Below are 13445 nucleotides of genomic sequence, written 5' to 3'. Positions count from 1 at the left end.
TTCTCTGAGTTCAGTGGAGGAACGGCAGAGCCTAGAAGCCAATAGTGAACATAACTGTCTGCATCAGTGAGAGTTGGGTCCCCAGAAGATCTTGGACTCCCAACTCCCAGAAACCTTCACCACTAGCTGTGCTGGCCAGGACATCTAAGAGTTGTAATCCAAGAACATCTGGGGACCCAATGTTGTGAACCCACTGCGCTACATGATTATTTATAATATGGGCAAGATTGCACTTGGAATGGGATTCCGGATGTATAAAAGTTAAGATACTTTTAAATTTAAATACAGTGGTGCCTCACATAGCGAGGTTAATCCGTTCCGGATTAACCTTCGCTATAGCGAAACATCGCTAAACGGGACAAAAAAAGCCATAGAAACGCATTGAACTTCGTCCAATGCGTTCCTATGGCTTGAAAACTCACCGTTCAGCAATGTTTCTTCATAGCGCCGCCATTTTCGCGCCCTCGTTAAGCGAGGGCAGGGCGCGAAAATGTGGCACGGACCTTCCGGCGGCCATTTTGGAACCGCCGATCAGCTGTTCTCCCCGGCTTCGTTTTGCGAAGATCGCTAAGCGAATCGCTTAGCGATCATCGCAAAGCGAAAAAACCCCATAGGGGCCATCGCTGAGCGAATGCTCCAGCGATGGCCCAGAGTGCCTCGTTAAGCGATTTCATCGCTCAGCGAGGCACTCGTTAAGCGAGGCACCACTGTAATTGCAATTGGATAGGATGCTGCAGTAAGGTATGGCTGTTAAATGAGGTACACGTTGGATGATTTTAGTTTTCTTGGTGGATACCTAGATACATTAGACATATTATCTCCCTTAGCTTCCTGTGTTAGAAAGATATTTGGTATTTATTATATAGCCATTTCATTTGGCTATATGATAAAAACTTCAAACACTTCCTTTTCCTTTTCTTCCTTTACCATGCTATTCTAATGTATTTTCATCTACTCTGCATTTTCCTGAAGTTCATGTTGTAAGTCTGTCCTGTTGAAAGTGTCTTGCATAACCACATTAAAACTGCATGCTCTCCACAGTCCACCCCCCCCACATTAGACAGCTTTGCAGAGAAATCACTAGTGAGTAGGCGAATCATGTGAACTTTTTCCAGATGTATCTGACAGCGTGTCCCTACCGTAAAGTCTTGAAATGCTGCCTTCAATATCCACAATTTCTTGAAACCTAGAGCAGCTATTTTATTCTCAACCAGCTTGAGTCATCACATGTATAAAACTGAAATATGATTTTGTCATGTGAATATCTACTTAGAGATAAACCCTGCAGAGTTTTGTGGGGCTTACTTCTGCATAAATTTATATAGGATTGAAACCTAAACTCCTTGGGCATCACAGTACAAAGGTGTGTTCAATAGTTTCTACTTGAATTGTGCAGTTCAGGAATATCTGGCCCTCTAGATGTGACTGGACTGCAACTCTCATGATCCCTTACCATTGTTTATGCTTTCTAATGCTGATGGAAGTTGAGATCCAAAACCTTTGGCCTGGAAAGCCACATATTTTTCTTGAACTTGTTATGTTTTATGTTGTAAGCCGCCTAGAGTGGTCAAAATGACTAGATAGGCGGGGTATAAATACAATAAACAACAACAACAACAACAACAACAACAACAATAATAATATTCCCCACCTCTGATGAGCTGAAACTGGCTTAATTTGACCCATTTATATTCTCAAATGTTGAAATTGAGTTGTGAAAGTAATCCAGCACTCTAGAATGGCTGAGTAAATATCATCATTATCATCATAATCTTAGAACTGCAGATCTGGAAGGGACCCAATAGATCATCAAGTCCAGCCTCTCTGTAGGAGGCATGGCAGGGAACTGAACTCCCATCCTCTGGCTCCACATTCAGATACTTTATTTTAGTAAGGAATTTAAAATACCACTCATTGCTTGTGAGAAAACAAATCTTCCTCTGTGTTTGTAAATTACATTTTATGGTGCAAGTTTTCCCTCCTTTGGCTATGGGATAATGGTTTTTTTTTTACTTGCAGTTGGAAAAAATAAAAAAAACCCTACTGAATATTTGTTAGCAATCAACAGTCCTGCTGTTCTGTACCCTGCTGACATTGGACTATTCTTACCCAGAATTAGACAGTGATCAAGACTACAGTAAATTACAGCCAGTGCTAAACAACTGGTGAACAATAGCTCAGCCTCACCTCCTTTTATGTCAAGCATTCTGATGTTGGAATGAGAGAAACATCAGGATTGAAGTGGATAGCAGTTTCCATAGTCTGTACCAAGCAGGAGATGATGTTGCCAGCAAGACTTTGGCTTTCTGTCTCCTTCTCCATTTTCACTTCCCTTGATTTCTATGTAGTCAACTCCAGGATTGTGTTTCCTAAGCAGTGTTGTTCAAACTTCTTGTGTGTTTTATGTAACATCAAACCTAATCAAACTCACAGTGACCATAATAAGGTTTTCCAGGTAAGTGAGGTATTTTAGGAGTGGTTTTACCAGTAGCAGTTTCTATGGCTGAGGTCTTGAGAGTCCTAGTCCATTACACGGCATACCAAACGTCTTGAGGCTACCCTTGTTTTCTAAACTTAACATGATCTTCTCAGTGCTCTCCAGCCCAACAGTTGAGATTTCATCCATGTTTTCACAGCCCAGTTAGTAGAGAAGCAGGTCAGTTTGAGACTACCATGGCACCAGTTGAAGAACAAGACTGGGTTCGAGATATTGCTAGATAGCTCAGTGGTTTAGGACTCTGGCTGTGGAACCAGAGGTTGAGAGTTCAGTACCCCACTGTGCTTCTTTAACGAACTGGACTCAGTGATCCATATGGTTCCTTCCAGCTCTGCAGTTCCTAACATATTACAGTGGTGCCTCGCTTAACGAGTGCCTCGCTGAGCGATGAAATCGCTTAACGAGGCACTCTGGGCCATCGCTGGAGCATTCGCTCAGCGATGGCCCCTATGGGGTTTTTTCGCTTTGCGATGATCGCTAAGCGATTCGCTTAGCGATCTTCGCAAAACGAAGCCGGGGAGAACAGCTGATCGGCGGTTCCAAAATGGCCGCCGGAAGGTCCGTGCCACATTTTCGCGCCCTGCCCTCGCTTAACGAGGGCGCGAAAATGGCGGCGCTATGAAGAAACATTGCTGAACGGTGAGTTTTCAAGCCATAGGAACGCATTGGACGAAGTTCAATGCGTTTCTATGGCTTTTTTTGTCCCGTTTAGCGATGTTTCGCTATAGCGAAGGTTAATCCGGAACGGATTAACCTCGCTATGTGAGGCACCACTGTATTATATTGAGTAAGAGCTTGCTCATCAGATCCTTAAAAGCTTCCTGTTGTTGTTTGGTGCTGTCCATTTACTTCAAACTTGTGGAAACCCTCGGAAGCCCCTTATTCTAAGCCAAAGTAGCCAAGTGACTTCTGTAAGATTGGCCATCACTGTCCTGTGACACTTCACTAATCTAATTGCACAGGGAGTGCAGCAAGTAAGAGATCAAGAAATAAATCAAAAGCACCAGCCTGCAGGCCAGAGATCGGCCCTTGAAGGGACTGCAGTTTTCTAAGGAATGGAAGAGATGGATTGAAGGCAGAGGTGCCAAAATCCAGCATTTGCCTGCATTTAGTCAAAGCACATTGACTGGTTCCAGCTATTTGCCATGCTGGAACCAGTTATACCACCCTATCACTTCTTGTGGGTTTCGTGTTGCAACTGTGACAGGATGCATAGTACAGCTCCAGAAGATAATCTTGCATGCTGCATGTCCTCGCAGCCTGCTAGTGTGCCACAGATCTCTAGACTAGTAGCAAGACATTAATTCAGCACTGGGCATAGAAAGGGCAGTAGAGCAAGGTGTGCATAAAGTTGGGTTAAGTCAAACTAAAGCGAGGGAAAGAATGTTACCTTAGCAAGAACACTGAGTGTTAGACAATAGCAAAATTATGTTGTATTCCCTTTGGAATTGTGGTTGCACAATATGTTGCTCTGCTCTTTGTCTTGTCCAATACAGTACTGGTCTTTGACCATAATAAAGTATTCATTCATTCATTTTTTTGTCTTATTTATTTATTTTATTTATTTATTCAATTTATATGCCGCCCAAACTACCCAGAGGTCTCTGGGCGGCTTACAATAATTAAAATTCAATACAGCAAAAGATAAAATAATTAAAATACAATTAAAATACAATTAAAATTGCCATCAGACCCACAGCTAATATTATTTCAATTAAAAGCCTTCTGGAACAGGAAGGTTTTGACCTGGCGCCGAAATGTCATCAGCGTCGGCGCCAGACGAATCTCAGTCGGGAGGGCATTCCATAGTCTGGGGGCAGCTGCCGAAAAGGCCCTTTGTCTACAAGCCGTCCCTCTTACCTCCTTGAGGGACGGCTCTTTCAAAAGGGCCCCCTGGCTAGATCTTAACTGCTGGGTAGGTTCATATGGAAGGAGGCGGTCCTTCAGGTATCCAGGGCCCAAGCCGTTTAGGGCTTTAAATGTCAAAACAAGCACTTTGAATTGGGCCCGGGCAGCAACTGGTAGCCAATGTAACTTATACAGAATCGGCTTGATATGTTCCGTGGCAGCTGCACCACTCACCAGCCGCGCAGCTCGATTCTGGACCAGTTGCAATCGCCGGACCGTCTTCAAAGGCAGCCCCACGTAAAGCGCATTGCAGTAATCTATGCGGGATGTTACCAGTGCATGTGTGACTGTCATGAGACTCCGCTCGTCCAGGTAGGGCCGTAGCTGGTATAATTTCCGCAGCTGAAGGAAGGCGCCCCTGGCCACCGAGTCCACCTGGGCTTCCAGTGTTAGACTGGGGTCCAGGAGCACCCCCAAGCTGCGGACCCTGTCCCTTAGAGTGTAACCCCATTCAGGGCGGGGAAATGGCCCTCCAGTCACATGTGGGAGTTTAGGATCATCCATTTTCTGATTTAAGCTAACAATAATACGATCTTGCACCTGAACTGGAGTGACAGCAGTTCACTGAGCAAGACATTACAAATAATACATTGTTAGCAATTTTGCTTAAAATATAAAAACTACCTGATTTCTATCTCACTAGCTTTTCTCATCTCTTGTAGCTTGCAAATTAACTTGCTTTGTTTTGTGATTGGTTGTCAGGAACTAAACATTGGTTAGTTTGCAGACATAATGTTTGGAGCATAGGTATTGCTCGACTGAGATAGATATTTGTGTGTTTTTGTCTTCTAGTTGACATGCTAACTATGCAGTATGATATAACCCGTAATCTACAGCATGATCTTGTTTTGTTTCAGTAAATCACAGTTAAACTAGACAACCTGATCCAGTGTAGACAACCAAATAATTGACATTGTAGATCATCAAGTTCAGCCTCTGTCAAGAAGGCACAGTGGGAAATTGAACTCCCAATAAACTGGCTAGTTCAGACCAAGAAGTGGGTCATCCAGTCTCTGCCTTGTAGTCATGCTGGAGCCTAAGAAGGAAGAGGAAAACATCCAACCCCAAGAATTAAGCAGGTTTGTTATTGTAATTCTCAACAGTGGTTGCAGCCAAGCCATTTCCATGTGCAAGGTTTTTAAATAAGAAATGGCTAAGTAGATATATGAAAAGAGATTGTTTTCGTGTATCACCTGTCCAATATTTGTATTTGTTCAAGAAATTTAAAATCTTCAAGGAACAATATTCTGTACACACCTATAAACAAATTCCTACCAGCAAGGCAGCTCTTATAAGTTGCTGTTCTCAGGGTTTAGTTTCACCAGTTCTGTCAACCATGAATAATTCATGATGAATGTTAAAAATACATGCTGATTCTTGGATCTGCAGCACCTTTGCCTGTTTCTAGGCTATAGCTAATTTATGGATTTATTTCCAGAAGGGATAATTCAGGTTTGAGTTGACATCTTTTTAGGAGCTTTGATGACATTATAATCTCATATAAGAAATGCGTCACACATCTGATTTCCCTCCTCCGTAATTTTTTTAAAAAATCATTGTTGAAACAACAATATTAATATAGCAAATGAGTGAGCTGTAAATCAGAGGAGAAGAGCATCAATGCCTTTTAAGAAAAGCATTCTGTGTTTGGTAAAACACAAACAGATACTATAAACAGGAGGGTCCAAAATGTTTTCTATGCAGCAGCAAATGATTATTGGCTAAAATGACTGATCTCTGGCTAAAATAAATTCTGGTGATCAGTCCGACCGCATTCCCTAAAGCAACTTAAAGGAGAATTAAATCTCTCTCTCTCTCTCTCTCTCTCTCTCTCTCTCTCTCTCTCTCTCTCTCTCTCTCACACACACACACACACACACACACACACACACACACACACACACACACACACACACACACATCCTGAAAATTACCTCCTGTCAAATTTACCTCTCCTTTTGGTAGTACAGAACCTAGATCTGTTTAACTTATTTTATATACTAGTCATGTATTCACTTGCATTTTGATTTGATTTGATTACTTGTTCTTTCTCCTTTAGAAAAGGTAGCGTTGATTTGTCAAGGAGCCTTAAAGAGTTCAGTAGAAATAGACAGCCTGCAATCTACCTGTTAAAAAATTTAGACCAAAGTGACAACATTGAATATAGGTATTTTTATATTGAAGAGCACACTTTTGAGTATGTTTCTATCCTTTTAATTTCTGATTTCTCCATTTCACTATCTTAACACCACTGGATAGGCCTGAGTAATTTTTTTCATACTTTATTGACAGTATACCCGTCCGGAGTAGATTCATCTAGAGGGGAAGTATAAAAGCCAAATAAATAAATAAATAAATAAAATATACATTCACACCTGACAGGCAGGAAGTGCCATCAACTACTTATCTCAACTACTTATCAAATAAATATGAGGAGCAAGTGGCAATGTAGTTCTTGGAATGGCAGAAAGGGAAGGAAAGGATGTGAAAGAGATTGGCAGTAAAACATTGACTAGAATCCTATTGCTGTTTTGTGTAAGTTTCTGTGGCTGCTTGATAAAGTGTTGGGGTGTCTCTCAGTGGCGCAGTTGGTTGTGTGACCAGCTGTGCACTTGAGACACACCCTGGCACTGCAACAATTAAGTCCAATAAGCCATAGGAAATGATTCAAAACTTAGGCAGACAACAACAGGATTCTGTTAGGTGTGTGTATTCTTGAATTTTGCTCATCTTCACCACTATTAGTTTTACATTTCCTAGGCCTGTAACTCCAATGGCCAGAATAAGTGTTTGACTTAAAATCAACTCTCTTTTGCTTTGCACCGCTGCAGTAGTGGCACTTAGTTAACACTGAATGTCCTTATGACCAGTTTACCTATTAGAGCCTGCTGACCTACGTTTGTACCATGTGTACCCATGAAAACACAAGCACTTTTCAAGCCTTTGGGGTGACGCACACTGAGTGGGAGAGTATGGACGAGCATGTTGCATCCCTTTCCCTTCTGCGCGACACATACTGGGAAGTTGAACTTCTGCAACAGGGTCTAGGATCTTTTTCTATCCATGGGGGCTTTCTGGTTCATTCCAATTTATACATAAATAAGTTATTTCTCCAAATTCTCTCAAATGTGATGTAACTCTCCACAACCATCACTGGGTCTTCTATAGTTAATCATGTATCATCTGCAAATAAACTAATTTTACCTTTATATCCTATTCCTTTTATTGGTTCATTTTCCCTAATGACCTTTGCCAGCAATTCAGTAACCAAAGCAAACAGAATTGGGGAAATCCTTGTCTACGTCCACACTATAGGGAAGTTTGATCTGTTATACTATCCTTTACTTACACAAAAACACAGAGGTTCACTTTTCCAACACGAGGAAAGCAATGAGTCCAGTAATAAGATGCAAAGGATTTTGAAGGGACTGAAAATCACCATACTCCCACTTACATGGTGATTGCAGATGTCTTCTTAGGAACATACCTGTGTGATGTGGATGATTATAAACCCATGTTTATATTCACATGGCAGATTTTTAGGTACACTTCTAAAAAAAGCAATGTGTAGGATGAGCTTTTGGTATTGATAAGGAGCAGTGGAGGTGGACACTGCATACAGTTGTGTTCAAAATTATTCAACCCCCAATGCTGTAAAGGGGTTTAGGGACTATAGTGTACATTTGGAATTGTATTCGGAATGAAATCCTACAAGGACGTTTTAAAGAACCAAATGCAACTAAAATAACATCAATTGTTTATGTAATACAGTAGTAAATGTTTCTTTTGTGGTTTCTTCATTGCCACAATTATTCAACCCCTTAAAGACTACCACTCTGAAGAAGAGAGGTTCATTCAGTTGTTTTCGATCAGGTATTGAAAACACCTGTGGATGTCACCGAGCACCAATCAAGCATAATAAGCACCAATTAGGCAGCTTTAAAATGACTGTGATACTCAGCTCCTTCTAGACATTTACTGGTGTGGTTACAAACATGGTGAAGTCAAGAGAATGGTCCAGGAAGACAAGAGAAGAGGTGATTTGTCTTCACAGGAAGGGCAATGGCTATAAGAAGATTGCAAAGAAGTTAAACATACCAAGAGACACCATAGGAAGCATCATTCGCAAATTCAAGGCAAAGGGCACTGTTGAAATGCTACCTGGTCGTGGAAGAAAGAAGATGCTGACTTCGACTGCTGTGCGCTACCTAAAGCGTGGAGTGGTGAAAAGTCCCCGTGTGACTGCTGAGGAACTGAAAAAAGATTTGTCAGATGTGGGTATAGAAGTTTCAGCTCAGACAATAAGGCGCACACTGTGTAATGAAGGTCTCCATGCCAGAACCCCCAGGCGCACCCCCTTGCTGTCTCTCAAGAATAAGAAGAGTCGACTGCAGTATGCCAAAAGTCATGTGGGCAAACCACAAAAGTTGTGGGATAGTGTTCTGTGGACTGATGAAACAAAATTAGAACTGTTTGGGCCCATGGATCAACGCTATGTTTGGAGGAGGAAGAACAAGGCATATGACGAAAAGAACACCTTGCCTACTGTGAAGCATGGCGGATGGTCAATAATGCTTTAGGGCTGTTTTGCTTCTGCAGGTACAGGGAAGCTTCAGCGTGTACAAGGTACCATGAATTCTCTTCAGTACCAGGAGATATTGGATGAAAATGTGGTGCAGTCCGTCACACACCTGAGGCTTGGGAGACGTTGGACCTTTCAACAGGACAATGATCCCAAGCATACCTCCAAGTCCACTAGAGCATGGTTGCAGAGGAAAGGCTGGAACATTTTGGAGTGGCCATCACAGTCACCAGACTTAAATCCGATTGAGAACCTCTGGTGGGACTTAAAGAAAGCAGTTGCAGTGCACAAGCCTAAGAATTTGACTGAACTGGAGGCTTTTGCCCATGAAGAATGGGCGAAGATACCCGTAGATCGCTGCAAGACACTTGTGTCAAGCTATGCTTCACGTTTAAAAGCTGTTATAACTGTAAAAGGATGTTGTACTAAGTACTAAGATTGAATGTCACTTGGGGGTTGAATAAAAACTAATAATGATGTGAGCACAGAAAAGACATTTGTGGTTATTTCATTATAAACTTAAGGTTATATTTCTTTGACCTACAAGTGCCTCTTTCATGTAAATGTAAGCAAGATGACTGAATGATCAAAATCAATGTCAAAAGGGCCAAAACATTCAATTTCAGTGGGGGTTGAATAATTTTGAACACAACTGTAACTAAGGCCAAACATTATTGAACAATTCTTGCATATTTTGCACACAGTAAACAACAACAACGGGAAGCTTCAGATTTTTTTTTCCCTTTCTGGTTGGAAGTTGCACACTTGTTGAAAAACAGCTGTGACAGTTGTTTGCATTTGGGTGAGAAGTGGTTAATTCATAATAAAAGGAGTCAGCTTCTGGGATTTTCCCTTGTGTGGTGTCACATTGTGAATGGCAGTGTAGACCTGTAGACCACCTTAACTGCTGCCATCGGTATTGCCAACATTCAGGGCTTGGCATTTGTTTTCTTACTGGCAACAGGGACTTGACATTGTGCAGCAGTATTGGGCCATTTACTGAATTTTTGAATCATGGGTATGGAAGCACAATATCCCACATTCATAAACCAGAGGTTTTTCGGAGAATTGAATTTTGTTGTATGAATGCTTAACATTGGATGACTTCAGCGTGTCCATGAGTTTCTCTTTTGACAAGTGTAAATAATACTGTATATAGTGCAGGGAAGATAGTCATTTGGTAGACAAAATTTTCATTTGGTGAATGAGCAGTCAAAGAAATAAAAAGGATTGGCAGCCTTCCTTACTGTACTTTATGAGTGATTCATACATTCCATTGTCAAGTTGGCGACAAGAAATCTAAAATATAGATGCAGTGAAGCAGTGCTTGTCAGAGAATGAGGATTGGCTTCTATTTTGAAAGTAGGTTTTGTGGTGTTTCTGGGTGTGTTGTTCTTAAAAAATGATTTTGTAAGATCTGAGTTGGGTGCTTATTGACAGGACATTCTGGAGGTTATTAACTCATAGGATCTTCATAAGTTGGGGCAGCTTCATGGCACATAAAACAGCAGTGAAGAGAAGAGGCAAAATCTGGGTCTTAGCAGTTGAGAGTTGAAACATGCTTTGGAAAAGTCAGCTGAAGATGCAGAATTCTGTGCCCAGACACGAAATTCTGCTGCTGCATGGCATAGTGAGAGCTATGACTATGTGTCTTATTTTAGCAAAGCTTGTGGTTGGGATCTGCCTCTCCACCCCCTTAATTACCCTTTGAACACCATAATGCAACACTGATTACCATTTCAAACCAGAAATGCCTTTGCCTGCCTGTTTCTGGGTTGCGTTCCTGTGCTTGAAGATAATGTTCACCTTATACTTTCACCATCTATAATACACAGGAAAAGAAATTGTATGAATGAATGGCAAAGCTCTCTCCTTTAATAATACAGTAGCGGGCAATGCTGAATAGCAAGTATTACTGTGCAGTAATTTAATGGGGGCATGAAATCAAAAGTGTGTTCTTTGCAACATGGTACGACTTCCACCTCATTCTGTAAGAAGGTGGAATTAGACACCCTGCTAATTTTATCATCTTTGGACTATCATGCTTCTAACAACCATAAAAATTGTTTCCTCCCACCTTGTCAGCTCTGCTGACATATTATGCAGGAGGGTTTTTTTGTTTTTGTTTTTTTGGTTACAAAATCTCTACCCAGTATAACATTTCATATTCGTTTGACATGGGAAAGTTTGGAGGATCAGAGTATATTCCTGAGACGATCATGCAGTGGCACTGACAGCTTCTTCCCTGTTGGCTTAGAGTGATTGACTTCAGGTTCCCAGGGTATTTGTTCTTCCTCTTTTTCCAGGACAGAAGAAGAAAAGAGAAACACTTACTTTGTGTTGAGCTTTCCTTCCATATGCAAATGGAATCTTTTTTTAAAAAGCTTTTAAATCATTTGTGCTTGAGTGAAAAACGTACTGCTTTATAGCCCTTATATTTCAAAAGAGTTTCATAGTGCTAGAGTTGAAACTGGAACCAAAAAAAAGGTTCTGTTTCTCAGCCTTGCTCAAGATTTTCAGGATGTTTAAGTAGTTAACTAAAAATGAAGATGATAACAAATGAATTTTTTGGTTCCTGACCCATAGGAGCTTTCTTTGCTCAATCCATCCTGCGGCTCATAACAGTTCTGGAACAGCACAGGCCATATTTGTAATTTTAAAACTTATCCTAGTGGCTGAAGGTTAACTCATTAATTAACTCTCATTAATGTATTAATAGTAACACATTTAAATACTACCTCCAAGGTCTAAGGAAGTTTGTCTTGCTCTAAAGTCCTGTCTTGGGATTTTCACAGATAACTGTTTAACCGCTATATTGAGTGAGATGCTTTATTAGACAAGCCTTTGATTTCATTCTTATGCTTGTATATTAGAAAATGTATCAAAATATTAAAGTTCAACCAAGCAGGATCAGGCAGGCTGATTTTTTTTAAAAGAGTACATATTGCTTTTAGGGATATTCTCTGGATGCCAATCAGACATGGAGAATGATGGTAGGAAGTTGTTCTCAGCAGAAATTTTGGTGGCAAATAGGCAAAGAGTCAGGGGGTGAAATTGTTATGCTGCAATATAACACCATGTAAGGCTGAGGACACAGTCATCATCAGCAATTTTTGGTAATTAAAAATTTCCCCTCCCGTTTGTAGGGTTTGAAGGCTTTCCAATGATGAAAGGGTTCACACGGGAGCCTTGGGACAGAAATCAGAAATAGTTAATGTATGAAAAACCATAATTGCTTATGATGTTATCAGTTTAATGCAAGTAAGTAATGGAACAGGATTTCAGCCAGTATGTACTAAAACGCAAAGATTAGCTAGCATCTGCAGTTGGCTCAGAGATTGTACAGGGAGGTTTATCTGATGAATATGAATAGTAAGATTATACAAAGCAGGAGATGAATGAATACCTTTTGATCTGTACCTGTGGAAAAAGTTTGATAAACCAGTTTTGCGCCCCCCCCCCCATCTCAGTGGTATAAGAATAGGCATATTCAAAGCATAAAGCTTTCCAGCTCGGCCTTTGCTCCAAATAAACATAATCTGGGTGTCTTTAAGATCTAGGTCAGGCAGGTAGCTCTCCCAGAATGTCCCTTCAAAGTGTTGGGGTGGGAGAGTAGACGTGATATACTGTAATGTCTACAAAGGTTGAAAATGTTATATGTGTCATGTTCAGAGCTATGTGATAACAACAGGGAGCTGCGGATCAGCTACAGTGGGGTCTTGACTTAAGAACGGCTTGAGTTAAGAACATTTTGACTTAAGAACCACTCTCATAGGAAAATATTGACTTGACTTAAGTACTTAGATTTGAGTTAAGAACTAAAAAAAACCACGTGGGAGGCAGGGAAAGTGCAACATTTGAACTTTCAGTTAGCTGTTGGCCAGTGAAAAGGGTGCCTGTCTGCTTCCTCACTCCTCCCAGCGTTTAGAGAGTGGATTGGGAGACAGTCTTCAGACTGCTTGGTACTGCCTGGACTGTATTTTCCCTGCCTTCCCTGAACCTTTCTTGACCTAAGAAAAAAAGAAACAAAATATCCCTCTCTAGTGGTCAAAGGCGGAATAGCAGCTTCCCATTAGTTTCTATGGACGGAAAAGAGCAGATACGGATCAAATGGTTTTCAATGCATTCCTATGGGAAATGCAGATTTGACCTGAGAACTTTTTGACTTGAGAACTGCCTTCCAATACGGATTAAGTTCTCAAGTCAAGACCCCACTGTATTAGATTTCAGTTCGGATAGAGTCCAGTGATAATCAGATTTTGGTACCAGCTTTCAAACACAGCATTCTTGTAGAGGAGAGGCATAATATTCTAATGTCAAGGTTACAAAGTTCTAAGTATGGGATCCTCTCTCCCCCCCTCATTCCCTCTCCCGCCCCCCCTCTCTCTGTGTGTGTGGGTACCTGCCAAGGTCCACACATCAGTAGAATACTGGCTGCGCTACTCTTCTAGGTGTATG

General features: G+C 41.2%; 1 protein-coding gene across 1 annotated transcript in view; it reads left to right on the top strand.

Annotated features, from left to right (window-relative positions):
* The window catches only part of CCNY (cyclin Y), a 97287-nt gene that overhangs the window by 45467 nt on the left and 38375 nt on the right, over positions 1-13445 (top strand). The gene's annotated exons all lie outside the window — the stretch shown is intronic.

The sequence above is a fragment of the Pogona vitticeps genome, chromosome 6, assembly GCF_051106095.1.
Source record: "Pogona vitticeps strain Pit_001003342236 chromosome 6, PviZW2.1, whole genome shotgun sequence".
In the NCBI taxonomy this organism is placed as follows: domain Eukaryota; kingdom Metazoa; phylum Chordata; class Lepidosauria; order Squamata; family Agamidae; genus Pogona; species Pogona vitticeps.
Note: the sequence above shows the minus strand (reverse complement) of the source record. Positions and strands in the feature narration are given on the sequence as shown.